This window comes from Mustela lutreola, chromosome 1, assembly GCF_030435805.1.
Source record: "Mustela lutreola isolate mMusLut2 chromosome 1, mMusLut2.pri, whole genome shotgun sequence".
NCBI classification, from domain to species: Eukaryota; Metazoa; Chordata; class Mammalia; order Carnivora; family Mustelidae; genus Mustela; species Mustela lutreola.
In genome coordinates this window covers 213,311,721-213,325,607 of record NC_081290.1, presented here as the reverse complement: position 1 = coordinate 213,325,607, position 13,887 = coordinate 213,311,721, and the positions used below count along the sequence as shown (strand labels likewise).

The 13,887-nt window shown below is 43.8% G+C and overlaps 1 long non-coding RNA gene across 1 annotated transcript; it reads right to left on the bottom strand.

The window, feature by feature from the left end:
* Nucleotides 1-304: 304 nt before the first annotated feature.
* Nucleotides 305-2,066, bottom strand: LOC131820750 (uncharacterized). Its single transcript, XR_009349763.1, has 3 exons — nt 2,017-2,066; nt 649-755; nt 305-510 (listed from the first exon to the last, which is right to left on the bottom strand). It is a non-coding gene; the product is annotated as an uncharacterized LOC131820750 (long non-coding RNA).
* Nucleotides 2,067-13,887: the final 11,821 nt, after the last annotated feature.

Genomic DNA, 13,887 nt, shown 5'->3' with positions numbered 1-13,887 from the left:
TGTTGTTGTTGTTTAAGATTTTATTTATTTGACAGAGAGAGAGGGAGAGAGTACAAGCAGGGGGAGGGTCAGAGGGAGAAGCAGGAGCCTGATGTGGGGCTCGACCCAGGACCCTGAGATCATGACCAGACCTAAAGACAGACGCTTAACTGACTGAGCCACCCAGACGCCCCCGGACATGATTGTCCATCATCACGTCTTCCTCCAAAACACACACACTCACACACTCATAAACCCAAACACAGATGCTAATGCCCTGATTTTAATTGATTCCACTATTGGGAATTTTGCTTTTCTTCCTTCTCAGACGCGGTGCTCTGGCTTTTTACTTCATCTCTCATCAGGAGCATCACTAAGAGACGCACCGGAAAGGAGAACAGACACAGCCGGTGGATGTCCACTGCCTGGAGCAAAAAGAAGCCCCTCCCATGGGACACCTATGGTTGGCAGTAGGCATGGTCTGGAGCAGGGGAGGGCGCAGAACTGGAGACAAGGCCGACCAGCAATGGGCTGAGACAGGAAAGAGGGGACGAATCAGCATCTGGAAAGCTCGGCAGGACAGAAGGAGGAAAGGACTTTTTTTTTTCTGTCTTCAAAATGTACAAAACAATCAAGATATAAGAAAGTTGATCATCTTCCTCCCCTTACCCCCTGACAAATCAATGAACTGGAAATGAATAACGGAATTCCCATCCTCTTAGCCATCCACTGAAGCCTCACACGGTGAAGTGAAATCATGAGCAGAGACTGGTGTCCTGGAATTTAAAAAAAAGCAAAACACAGAGTTCATCTTTGGTTTTCAAACTCCGAAATGGTCACCCTAGCCCCACAAAGGAACATACACACTACAGAGAACTTAAACAGAAGTATCTAGATAGTTATCCTTGTATCATTTAAGTTGTAACTTCTGCCTAGCTTGTAACTAGGCAGAAGACATGTTTCAAGTTCTGACAGGGCACTGGCTTGAAAGAGAGACTGAAAGATTCGCCTTTCTGAACAAGGCAAAACTCAAACTGTCCAGAAGATCCACATTATTTTTCTTTCTTACTTTCCTCATATTTCTTTTCTCTTATTTTCCCCTTTCTTTTCTACCTCCATGCCCTCCCTTCTCTTTCCTTTTTTCCACTCTTCCTCTCTTTTTTCCTTTCTTCACAAAAAGCATTAAGTCAGAGCAATGACATAGCATTGCTTTTGCTCTATCCTGGTGTGTGGGAATCAGAAAAACAGAAATGCCATACCTCATTAGAAGACTGTCGGCCCAGGAAAAATGAGATCCAAATAAGAGAACTGGAAGCAGAATACCAGGAGCTACCAGAGAGCCATTTGTAATCACTGAGATGAGAAGGGCTGCATCCTTAGGAAGGGTTTTACTTCATCAGCCGGGGTGAAGGTAACAGACATTCGAGTACATTAACTGAGGTTAGCACCATAAGCGCATGGCCAACCTTATACCAGTTCTCCATAAATAGTATCTCATTAGGATATCTGGGCAGAACAGATATGCAAAGTCTCTAACATTATGCCACTGGTTTGCAAGCCAGTGTGACCCTCGTGTCAAGAGACAACGGTGACCCAGAGAACCCAGATAATTTTTTAGCAAAGTCCAGCTGTGTGGGTTTGAGCATGCATGTGGAAACCTCCACGGGCACAGTCAAGAATACTGGATTAGGGGTAGGGTAAAGTGAACAATGTCTACCGTGTGGAACATCTACGTGAGTAAGCTCTAGTGTCTTGCCCTGGGAAGCTTCAGAGTCCACTGGGAAGGTAACATGTTAAAATGTTAAAATATGTATACACTTATAAACACACACACACACACACACACACACACACACACTACTATAAATGCAACAATAAGGCTAAGAACATAGATGGAAGAATTCACTCTGCTTCAATGAGCAGAAACAGCTTCCTAAGCAGCTATGATCCCCGCTTAACTCTCCGATCCCAGCTCTGGGCAGTTACCCAACCAAATGCTGACGTCATTTCTGCCAGCACAGCACGGAGACGCCTCACCTCTGAGAACTCCAGCCTGTCCCTGATCCTGGCAGCTGAGGGCCCCTTGGTCTCTTGCAGTTCCCCAGCCCTTTCCCTTTTAGCCTATTTCTAACCAGGATTACCCATTCATTCCTGAGCCCCTGCCCGGACTCTGGGGACATCTGATGTGTGACCCTTCCTACCCCCTGATAGCTACCCTCGCAGGTTTTAGGCTCATCCCCCACCTAGCGTTCTGGTCAACGCCCAGATTTCAAATACTTCCCATTTGACCCTCCTTTTGACCTGATGGAGTCATAGTTTATGGCTTGTTGGGTGAAATGTCAAGATTCCACATTCTTGCCCCGGTTAAGTGAGTTATACGATGATAAGGGCCAAATGGGGCGATGTGCTATGATTGGTTATCCCTGTCCAGGTGAAATTACCCAACCATCCCAAGATGGAGCATCTAGAAAAAGGTCTCTGTGGCTTTAAGACATCAACCAAGGAGTCACCACTTCCCAGTGAGCCTCTGCCTCTTCTGGTTAGAAGATGAACTAACAACGGAGGAGGTCAACAAGGATTGCTTATCTTGAACTACCTTGAAGAGCTCCAAAACTGGGAGCTACAGCAAGCTCGGCTTATTAAAGTCTGATTGTGTGGCTTGGTTCTGCGTGAGAAAGGAACAGCAGAGAGCTAACAAGGCAGACAGTCCTTCTCTTTCTCCTGATGTGTATGCCAGATATAAAAATACTGCTCCCACTTTGCAAGGAGGATGCTGAGGGAATATTGCCAGTCCCCCCACTGCAGGGGAAGCCACTAGCCTGGAGGTCGCAGCTGACTTATCTTCATAGACAGATGCGTGGGCCAATACCTGCTACATAGTAATAGCTTGACTAATGTTTGATGAACAAATGATTAGGACTCTCTTCTACTCCATTTCGAATCTTCCAGTTAAGTATTCCTTCAATTAACACTCATCAAACTGACTTCAGATGTCATTAACAGAGGTAAGGGGGCCTTCCTGAAACGCTGGCTTGGGAGACCCAAAATATTTAACTAAAGCAATGATTCTTCTTCTGCTTAGGAAGCATATCATCTTTGCCCCAAAATAAATTAATTTGGACCCAATTTACTCTGGCTCTTAAGGTCTCCTTTTCTAAGGTTGGGGTCACTGAGCTGTGACTCTCAGATAATAGTCTGGTATTTAGAAGTTGGAGTCTCATGTTCAGCTAAGGTCAAGAGCGAACAACTGAATGGAATTGACTGAGATTTTTCCATTTGGACAAATTTCAAACAATGATGTAAAAATTATATTGTGTTTCTACTAACATGGTAGGAATACTAATGGGGAGATACCAGACTCTCTTCTCTTTCTGTCTCTCTAAGGAGTAATTCTGAAGCACTTAATTGGAATCTCGAATCACAACAATGATGTGGACATGGCTTTGGAAATGGAACAGTGCCTGAGAATCACTTTACCTGGGATTCAAATGCATCCCCCTCTTCCATGACGCCCAGACAGTGTTACGTGTGTACAGGGACCCACTGGCTCCAGGGAGCCAGGACCCAATCCCAGGGGGAAAATATGTTCTATTTTCCTCAAAATGTGAATCTACCCTCTCAGATCATGCCCAGATCCAGGGAGTTAATAAGGTGTTTTTCTAAATCTCCAAGCAATCTTTCAGTCACACTACAGTCTAGCCTAAATGATCACTTCTGGGACGCCTGGGTGACTCAGTCAGTTAAGCGTCTGCCTTTGGCTGAGGTCATGATCCCGGGGTCCTGGGATCCAGCCCCACATCTGGCTCCCCACTTGGCGGGGAACCTGCTTCTCCCTCTCCCTCTCCCCCAGCTTGTGGTCCTTCTCTTGCTGTGTCCCTCTCTGTCACATAAGTAAATAAAGTCTTATAAAATAAAATAAATAAAGTCTTATAAAATAAAATAAAATGCAGATGGATATTGGCTCCATTGCAAAGATTCTGATTTAGTTGATCTGGGATAGGACCTAAACAGCAGTATTTTTTAAAAGTTTCCAATGTGAGTCCAGGATTGAAAAGATAACTGTTCTAGAACAAGGGCAGATATATTATTGTGGAAAGAGCAATAAAGAAGTGGTCAGAAGATGGTTTTGCCTTCCAGCTCTGCCACTTTCAGCATGACCTTGGACACATCATATAAATTGTCCAAAATTGAAATTGGAGATTATTTGGCTTAAAGGGGAGTTCTAAAGATCAAAAAAAAGGGTAATGTAGGTGAAAGCACTTTCGAAACCAAAAAGCACTGTTCAATTTTAACTCACCATCCTGAAGAAAACAAAATCTGGGGTCAGCAGTATGGTTGCGCTACGACCCTTCCCAAGATCGTCCAGCCTCTGGGGTGGGTTGGAGAGTTTGCACAGGGAAATACAGAGGAACATGGTTTTGACTGTAACAAGACTGCCCACTTTCTGCAAATGAGAAAAGAGAAAGTTTTTCTCCGGGTCAAAAATGCATCACACCTCAAAGCAAATTGAAGCAGCAAATTCCTCATCAACCCAAACAACAATTTATCTGATATATGAACAGCTGTTGGGACTTTCTTTTTTGCAATACAGTTTCTGCTTCCCAAATTTGGCTTCATCCAGCTCCCACAATACTCTCCCACCAACAGGTCTTTGACCTAGATCAGAATAGTTCACTATTCTAATCACACAGGCCCTGGGTGTTGAGTTTAATTTCGCTGCCTGTGGGGTAGGATGCTGGCACAGGAGAACCAGTCTGAATGTTAGCCAAGAAACGTGTTGAGATGTGAGTCATCCTTGTGTCCACAAAAATCCCCCTCATTACTTCTGTAATAAGGAAAAATGATAAACGTCTCATTTCAACACAACTTTGTGGAGGGTCTTTAATATCAAGGAAGATGAATTGAGGAGTTGGAACTGTACGATCTCCCAACGTTTTTTGAGACAGTGGTACTCAATCTTGGTCCCATCACTTGGGGATTTGGTAGAAATCAGAATCTTGGGACGCTTGGGTGGCTCAGTCGGTTAAGTGTCTGCCTTTGGCTTAGGTCATGATTTCAGGGTCCTGGAATTGAGTTCCCCATTAGGCTCTTTGCTCAGTGGGGAGCCTGCTTCTCCCTCTGCCTGCTGCTCTCCCTGCTTGTGCGTGCTTTCTCTCTCTCTGGCAAATAAATTAATAGCATCTTAAAAAAAAAAAAATGACAACAAATTAGAATCTCAGACCCCCCACCTCAGACTTAGAGACTCTGAATCGATGTTTTAACCTGCATTTCCTACACGTGACTCCTATGACATGAAGTAGGAGAAGCCCTGCCTGACAGAATGGGCTCATCAAATCCTCACAGACCAATGTGGCCATTTTTTCCTAACTCAGTTGACGCAACCAAGACTCAGACCGGGGCAATTCTAGGCCTCGGCCAGGACCACACAGTTACTGACTGACAAGCCGAGACTGTCCCAGATCTGCTGATTCTGACGGCAGAGCTCTTTCCACATCACGACACAGGTCTAGTTGGGGGATTGGTTTGTTTTTTTAACCATCATTGAGGCCATGGGGTCTGTCACTCATTTTCCATCCTCTTTTGGTCCAAACATCATCTTCTCAGGGATTGTTCTTCATGGAGAGACTGCAAGTAGAAGTGAAAAGGAGACGTTGTCGGGGACACAGCATCCAGAAAATAAAGATGTCAAAAACTAAGACTTTCACTGATCATGACCTTTAGAAGAAAGTTGGGGAAAGGCTTCAGTCTATGGATTTCTGGTAACCCTGGAAACCTGCACCTCTATAGAACAAGGATAAAAATCCTCAAAGGACTGGGATGAAGATTAGTAACATAATTAGATAGAAGGCAGATGGAACCCTTTGAGAAAACAATCAAGACACACACAGATGCAGAATACCAATATAGAAAATAGCCCCACCATCTCCCCCAACCCCCACCCCTGCAGCAAAATGGTGGCCAGGTCCCACCTGGTGCCAGACATGGCTGGGGTGGGGGGGTCGGGCTTCGATAGGTGACCTCATCCCCACCATCTTGCATTTTCTTCAAATGGGAAATAAGAGACCTGCCCTGTCCATCACAGATCTTTTGAATATTAACTATGTTAATCCAGGTGAAAGTTCTTGGGAGTTCATGATTTTCTCAGCATGGAGCTTGATAATATGTAGGGCATTTTTTTTTTAAGATTTTATCTATCTATTTGACACACAGAGAGAGAAAAGGCAAAAGCAGACAGAGCGTCACAAAGAGGGGGAGGGAGAAGGAATTTCCTTACTGAGCAGAGAGCCCTACATTGGTCTTGATCCCAGGACCCCAGGACTATGACCTGAGCCAAAGGTGGATGCCCAACCAACTGAGCTACCCAGGCATCCCCTAATTACTAGTTTTTTCTTGACCATGCAGGTGCAGACACTTGGAACTCGCACTGTCTTGCTGAAAATGGCCCTGTGTTATACAGAAACCATTGGCTTCTGGGCTGCCAGAATTGTGTGTCATGCTAGATGCTAACAAATCCTAGAGGGTACCACAAACACAGGTTGTTTAGAAGAGACTGGGAATAATCCAGACAAGTCCCCCTATCAAAAAGTCACCCCCACTGGCAAGCCACCTTACCTCACAATCCCCTCCTAGGGCAGTGTTTGCATAGTCAAAGCAATGTCTTTGGGAAGCTTTGAAATGGAACTATTCCGAGAAAAGGTTAACATATTCGCTAGTTTTTTGCACTTTAGTTTGAATTAGTCTAGCCATAGCTTCCGCAGCTGATGCTCTTAAATTTCTCAACCAAGGGAACTGAATGGTAATTTCGATAGTGGAGAAGAGAGAAAATTTGGGGGGCTGACACCCTATCTTGAGAGGCAGACCTGAGTAGTGGGGTGCAGGAGGGCACCAGGTGTCTCACAGGAGGGGAAAGTCCCAAATTAGTGAGGTGCACACTAAATAGAAGTACGCAGACAGTGCTGAACAAAATTCACTCCATGCTTCTTCTCAAGGTCTAAAACAAGAATTGGATCCTGTGTTCCTTTACCTGATCTGATTCCCTACTTGGGCCAATTATTTGCTTTCTCCTCTTTGTAGCAGAGTCTGGCTTGATACTGCTTCAGATCATGGGAAAACAAACAAAGCTCATTTAACAGTCCTGACTGTTGCTCTCAGTAAATCATTGCTTATCACCGACCAGAAATTATCTGCAAGGCTTGCCTAACTGTACCATCGTTTTATCAAAAGTCCTTTGAAGTGAGTTAGAAGGCTTTTGTCCAAAAAAAAAAAAAAAAAGCATTCAGGTTTCTTAAAAAGATCCTCTAAGGCTGTAGGCCTGGGGAGTATTCTAGAACCCTTTACTACTGTAGCATGCTGCCTCAGTTTCCCCCAGGGTGATCAGTGTCTGGAGAGCTAAAGAGACAGTGCGAATCTAAGTAAACACAGAATGCATCACTCACACTTCCCCGATGGACCCTAATGGCTTCTGCCCCCCAGGTCTGCACATTTTTGAACCTCTAAACCAGCCAGCCTCCCTGTGTCCCAGCCAGTCACCGGTCAGTGTATACAAACAACCCACGGTATCCATAGCGATCACACTTGACCCGACCCTTGCTCCAAATCCCCTTGTTCCTCCAGTTCCGGTGGTTTCTAGCCTTGTTGGTCTTCCCTCCCAATTCTGGCCTTAATCTCATCAGCTGCACTTGACCTCTGAATTTAGATCCCAAATTTGATTTTCAGAATGCTTTACTCCTTGCAATAGATTTGATTTACTCATCACCTAATATTCTGATTCTTGTCCCTGAAAGGGAACTGTAAAAGCCTGCCCTGTGGAACTCCAGAGTAGCTGTGGGCTCACTTAGCCTATGAAGAGTGGTCAGGAGTGACCCTAGAAACATTTCCCTCTGTCTCAATGACAGGAAATGGTCCAGGGAGAGGCAACTCCATCAGCCTGGCCCCCAGATGGAGGTGTGGGATGGGGCAGCAGCAGACCCCCGTAGCATACAGAAGCGAGAAACAAACATTTGTTACCATAAACATTGAGATTTGTGAGTCTTATTTTTTACTGTAGTATAACTGATTCACACCTCCTTGGATTCCTACCACTTACAGAAACTTTAGACAGGCTACCAGACAGACTGCCAGACTTGGCTCTAGCATCAGCACACTGTGATGTTCAGAAAAGGAAGACAGATCCATCAGCTGGGGAAAAGAAACACTTACTCAATATACGCTTGCATTCTACGACAATGATTCAGTGCCTGGGGAGCAGTATTGTAACATTCTAAATCCCTAGATTTCATCTGTTTCTCTGGGTTTAAGTCCCTTAACAAAATCTCTGCCCGGAATCTAGCACCCTTCTTGATACCAGGACCCCACTTTGTGTAAACAAAGGTGGGATCTCATGGCCTGGGTCTCTTTCAGGCTTTGTAAGAGGAAATCACCCACCTGGCCTTGCCCAGACCATCCAATGTCTAGAACATTGCCAAACTCTACACAATGCTACAAAGATGAATTTCTAACCACCCAACAGTAATCATTAGAGGTGTTAACCTTCCATGTCAAATTTTCTTCATGTATAGATTTTCCTTTCTTCTCTTTATCATTTTCTCAACCATGAATATAAGGTGGCCAGTTCAGAAGATTACTGCTCTAGGATCCAACAAACATACGTCTTGATGATACTACATTCCCCCAGTTTTACACTGGGAACACCCATACGCTCCTGGAGCTCCACTCCTCGTAAGTTTGGGGTAACTGTCGGAGACTCACCGGTGGTGTGTCGGACACTGAGTGAAGAGGCATTCCCCAAATAGGGGCTGCTTGCTGTTACCACATTTTCCAAGCCCTCATTTCCTCCTTATTGATAAGATAAGTTCCAAGAAGATGTCTTTTAAGGAGGCATTTCCTTCACTAAGTGAATGTGTTAAAATGATGTATTTCTGTATCTTCCCTCCTACCCTCAGGGTCCCAAGGTCCTGGAATCAAGACCCAGGCTGGGCTCCCTGTTCAGTGCAGAGTCTGCTTCTCCCTTTCCTAACCCCCACCTCAAGCCCCAGCTCATGCTCTCGCTCACTCTCAAATAAATAAAAAAATCAATAATAAAATGGAGTCATCAAAAATATTTATTAAAAAAAAAAAGTGGAGAGTGTATAAGCTACTCTTTAGAAAGAAAAACAAGTTCTGTTAAAATTGGAAGGGAGAGCTTCTGCAACTTTGTGGCTAGTTTTTGTCCATTGTTCTTTAACTCTGCCATGTCCCAAGGGTTCAGCAGTTGGACAGACCAATTCTGCTGTGCTGGCTGATTTTTATTGTGTTCAGAGTGTACACAATTTATTAGCAGGAATTACAGCCATCCAGTGATTTAAATTATACATGAAATCATAATAAAAATTTAAAAAGGTAACCAACATGCATGCATTCAATTTTGTAGATTGTGAAAAATAAGCTTTTGGTTTGGTTCTTAAATAGATCCCAGATCTTACCTGGCCTCAGTGTCTGTCTGGTCTCTAAGCAAAGCCCTGCTTTGGCACATGTGTTCAACTATAGTGGGACTCTTCCTTGCTCTCTCCCAAAGCTCAGGAGGGGTTCCAGAAGCTTCCAGGGATCTGGGTCCATCTAGGTGAGACATATCTTTATTATCAGCAGCCAAGCCCTTGTTTTGAAGTGCTTTGGAACTACTAAGGTAGTTCTAGTTCTCTCCCCAAAAGCACATCCAGAAAGCCAAGTGCCCTGCTCTGTAAATTGTGTTCTGTATGACCACATGCCTCAAAATCCCTGGGATGGGTGGACTTAAATGCTGGTTTCTGGGCCCTTCCCTAGATGGGCTGGATCAGAACTTCAGAGATGGTAGTACAAGAATCAGTATTCTTAGTAAGTACGCCAGGAAAATCTTTGGCACATAAAATTGTGTATCTGTTAAGAGCCTGGGTTCTAGAGTCAGGTGGGACTTAGTTTGAAATCTTACTAACTGTGTGACCGGAGGCACCTTCTTAACCTCCTTAGACCCCAATGCTCAGACATCTGAAAAACTACCCCGCAGTGTGGAAAGATCAAATGAAAGAGGTTAAAAAGAAAGCAGCCTTCTCCAACTCCATGTGCCTAGGAATCACCCAGGGATCTTTCTAAAATGCAAATTCTCATTCAGTAAATGTGGTTTGGAGCCTGAGATTCTGATTTTTTTAGCAAGCTCTCCAGAAAAGCCAGTGTGGCTGTGGCTGGTCCTTGGTCCATAATTTGAGTAATTAGCAGACACAGTAAATCTTGAGTGCATGTTAACTATGCGTGACAGTCATCTCTGCTGATTCATCGTTTCACTTTCTAGGGTTCCAGCTACCTATAGTCACCTGCGGACTGCCAGTAGGTGACCCTTCTTCTGACCTATCCTCAGAAAGTCAAGAGCTGCTTAACACCAGGTCACAGCACCTACATCCTTCACCTCACTTCATTTCCCCATGTAGGCCTGTTATCGCTACACATCATCACCAGAAGGGCGGGTACTGTACGGTAAGATACTTTGAGAGAGTAAGACCATGTTGCATAACTTGTATTCTGGTATAGTGTTGTAATTTTGTTTTGATTACTTACTGTTGTTAATCTCCTACTGTGCCTAATTTATAAATTAAACTTTCTCCTAGGTACAAAGGATAAAAAGATGAAGCAGTGTTTTGTTTTGTTTTGTTTTAAATCCTCATCATCTATTATAATTACCCATGGTGATTTTAAAACAATGGGCTTGGATTCAGTATCTTTACAGCAGAGCCTAGGAATCTATGCTTTCAGAGGGCATGGAGTGAGCTAGGATTGAGAAACACTGTATTAAAAGTTGTAAGTATCTTTAGGGCATCTGAGTAGTTCAGTGGGTTGAGCATATGGCTCTTGATTTTTTATTTCAGCTCAGGTTGTGATCTTGGAGTCATTAGATCAAGTCCCACATTGGGCCCCATGCTGAGCGTGGAGCCTGCTTGGGATTCTTTTTCTGCCTCACCCCTGCTCCCCCCCCCAGCTTGGAAATGCACTCTCTCTTGAAAAAATATATTTTTTTAAGAGCTTATTTATTTATTTGACAGACAGAGATCACAAGTAGGCAGAGAGGCAGGCAGAGAGAGAAGGGGAAGCAGGCTCCCTGCTGAGCAGAGAGCCCGATTGGGGGCTCAATTCCAGGACCCTGGGATCATGACCTGAGCCAAAGGCAGAGGCTTTAACCCACTGAGCCACCCAGGTGCCCCGAAAAAAAAATTTTTTTAAGTTATAAGTATCTTTGATGAAATTTATTCCGTGTCCACTAAGACAAGTTCAAAATGGTTCCTTGGTAAAAAAAACTCTTACTCACTATTGCTATAGATTGAATGTGTCTGTCTTCCCCCAAATTTATGCATTAAAAATTCTAATTCCTAGGGGATTGTATTTAGAATTGGACATTTGGGAGGTGATCAGATCATGAGGCTGGAGCCCTCATCAATGGGATTAGTGCCCCTTACAAAAGCGACTCCAAAGAACTCCTTGGCCCTATCTACCATGTGAGGATACAGCAAGAAGACAACTATCTAGGAACCAGGAAGAGGGCTCTTACCAGACACCAAATCTGCTGGTATCTTTCTCTGGAATTCCCAGGCTCCAGAACTGTGAGAAATAAGTTTCTGTTGTTTAGAAGCCACACTGTCTATGGTATTTTTTTACAGAAGTCCAAATGGACTAGGACACTATGATGCCAATCTAAAGTGTAGTGCCTGAGTCAAGGCCATTAAAAAAGAAAAGAGGAAACATTGGTCATAGCTCCTAGGCTGTTCAGAAATTCATTATAGGGCCAGTCTTAGTTCCTTTCCTTTTTTTTTTTTTTTTAAGATTTTATATTTTTCATTTAAGAGAGAGACAGAGAGAACACAACAGAGGGAGAGGCAGAGGGAGAAGAAGACTCCCCACTGAGCCGGGAGCTTGATGTGGACTTGATCCCAGGGCCTGGAGATCATGACCCGAGCCGAAGGCAAATGCTTAACCAGGTACCCCTCAGTTCCTTTCTGACTCTTAACATACAAAAGAAGAAAGAGTCAATAAGGGAAAACACCACAGAGGACCCAACTCCATCACCTACTAGCTGAAGGATCTTAGACATGGTGTTTAGCTCCATTCTCCTCAAATACCTCACCTGTAAACAGTGGGGATAATGTCTAGCCCACCTACCTCATAAGCTTGTTATGAGAGTCAACGGAATACATTCTATAACCTTGCTACTCAAAGTGTGGTCCATGGACTGGCACTACCAGCCTCATCCGGAAGCTTCCCTGAAATGCAGGATCTCTGAGCTCCTGAATAAGAATCTGCATTTTAACAAGACTCCTCCACTCACCCAGTGATTGCAATGCAAAATCTGTCAAACCCTGCTTTGGTGCCAAAAATTGGAGAGAGATGCCCCAAGATGGCATAGTCCTACTGTCCCATTGGAAAGGAACAAGGAGAGATGAGCACAAGGCCAACCAGAGCAAGCCCTGACTGGTGTCCATACTTCTCCAGAAAACAAGAGCATCAGCGGCACCATTAGCTGACATTCTTTCCCAGCTCGGATTATGATCGTTGGTGCTCTGCAAAGGTTTTCATGATTGAGGAGCAGATAATGGGAGTAGTTATGCACAGCACAGGATTGTTCAAGGATGGGATGGTTCCAGCCCAGATCATTGTTTTGGGCATGGCTTCTGAAGGTTAAACAGGCAGATAATCATTTATATGGGGACCAGAAAGGGTTGTTCCTGCTCCTGAGAACATCTTTTGTGGCTAATGCACACGGGTCCCAGGGCGGATGAGAAGACACCTGCCCCGAGCACCAGTTTAGCCCCGCGTTGTGGGGAGACATGTCAGCCAAACCCCTGCCGACAGGAAGGGAATTAGCTGGTGATTATACGGCTCTGAGATCTGGGAAACATGTCAAGGGAAACCTTTCTGATTCTCCAGAACCATGTACTGATGTTCATTTGCATGTCTCTCCTTGGAGCAAAAACAATGAGGGCATGGCTTCCAGGAGCTGCACAAAGTTCTCTTTCTGGCACCTGCTTCACGCATAAATGTCTAACAGCTGTGTCAGCTCACCCTTCTATGAACTCCCCCGGGAACGGGTTTCATGGCATTTTACCTTGGTACAGCGTTCCTGCTCCATAGCTTCCTGGAACTATGTGTTTGAGGAGTCAGGTAGAGCCATGCCACCACCTCCTACCTGGATTCCTAATACTTTGGCAAGAAATTTATCTATAAGCAAAGAATATCCTTGATAAGCATTACCCGGAAAGCCCGAGCAAGTTCAGTATTCAAATATTCATCACATAACTTTATTCTTATTGGAGAAATCAAAAAACCACCAGGGAAAATGAATAAATTTGACTGCATAATATATCATTAATGTCTTTTTCTCAAAAACATCTAAAATAAGGATGAAAGACAAATAAAAAACTGGAAAAAAATCTTGGCAATGCCAAAAAGATTTTATAAAAAACCAATCAGTAAGGGAAATAGCCATAATAGGAATGTAGACAAAGAACATAATTTGGGAATTCACACAAACAATGCATGTATAAATGTCAATAAATCTATGCCTAAAATATGCAAATAATCCCAAAATGCAAGTGAAGAGATTACTAAAGATGATAAGTATTGACAAATCCCTTTTTAATAGGCCTTGAGTCAATGACACTGTCAAGTCCTCTGTTGATGGGAATATAAATTGGTCAAATGCATCAAATAATGACAAAATGTGTCAAATGCATCTTTAATATTCATACCCTTTGAGTCAGTAATCCCACTCCCAGAAATTGACCCTAAGGAGATTATTGCATGAGAAGATGAATATTCATTCATTCGACAGATATGTATTGAGCCCCTATCTTTGTCAGGCATTAGATTAGGAGTTTGAGGCACAACCAAAAAGAAAACAGACAAAATGCCTGC